Here is a 1,231-nt window from a genome sequence, read left to right on the forward strand (position 1 = left end):
TTTCCTTTTTTCCAAATGATTTGCTTTATATTTCAGTCTCTCCCATACAATGAAAATAATGATGACTATTACAATAGTGATTAATATTTCTTGAGTGTTTACCTAGTATTACATACTATGCTAAACACCTTGTGCCTTGCTTAATCTTTCCAAATTTCCATTCCACAAAGAGGAAACTGAGTCTAAGAAAATAAATAATTAGCCAAAGTCACAACAGTATTAGTGATAGTTCATTGATTTGATCCCAGTTTTATCTAACTTCAGAGTCTATTTTCTTAAATCCTGAACATACTTCTTCCTTAAACACACACACACACACACACACACACACACACTTTCTCTCCCTATATATAAGAGTGAACATTTTTTCCTTATTTGGCCCTTCATTTTCATTTTCAATGAGCATTGCAAATACTGCTGCTGCCATTCTATATGATAGCCTACTAGCTTTGTGCTGTCAGTATATTTGTTTAACTCATATTTTACATCCTAGAAGTAAATGAAGAAATATTAAACTTAACAGCCAAGGACAGAGACCAACTGGCTGATGCTCATGTACATCAAACAACAATCTTATGGAATGCCTTTTCTTCTGGAAAACTCCACAATCTTCTATTACTCAGCCATATATTTATGATATGTCAAGATTAAGACTTAGAGATACACTCCAGAGAAGAGGAAGAAAAATGGAGAAAATCTGAATTTAGCAAGAGCTTGTTGGAAAGCTGGGAAGGGACCAGAAGCAAGGCTTGTAGTATACAGAGGGTCTAAGGTGGGCATGAGAGACGATTGATACGAGCTGGAGAAATACCCAAAGGCTGTGGCAAACTCTGGCTAATGCAGAAATGGGACGGTACCTGATTTTTGACAAGGAAAACAGAGTGTATTCTTTGATAAGGAAAATGCAGGAAGTTATAAGGTTTGGTAGCCTATCCTCAAATCAAAAGCCCAGGAAAGGATGTGTCTACCGTACAGCAAAACATCAGTTATAAGAAATAAGATATGGAATAGTTATGGGGGAGAAGGAAACTGAGGCAGCATCCCTGACTTAAAGAATGACTAAGGTAACAAGGAACATGCTACCATCTGAGAACTACCATAGATTTGAGAGACATTAAAGGCAGAGCTCTGGCCCATGGGCAATACAGGTGCCAAGTAACCAGGGTGGCTTCAAGGAAACTGGAAAGACAAACAGGAGTGCAACAACTTTACCTGACTTGTGAACTAGGTA

This window comes from Propithecus coquereli, unplaced genomic scaffold (genome assembly GCF_000956105.1).
Source record: "Propithecus coquereli isolate 6110/MARCELLA unplaced genomic scaffold, Pcoq_1.0 Scaffold55, whole genome shotgun sequence".
NCBI classification, from domain to species: domain Eukaryota; kingdom Metazoa; phylum Chordata; class Mammalia; order Primates; family Indriidae; genus Propithecus; species Propithecus coquereli.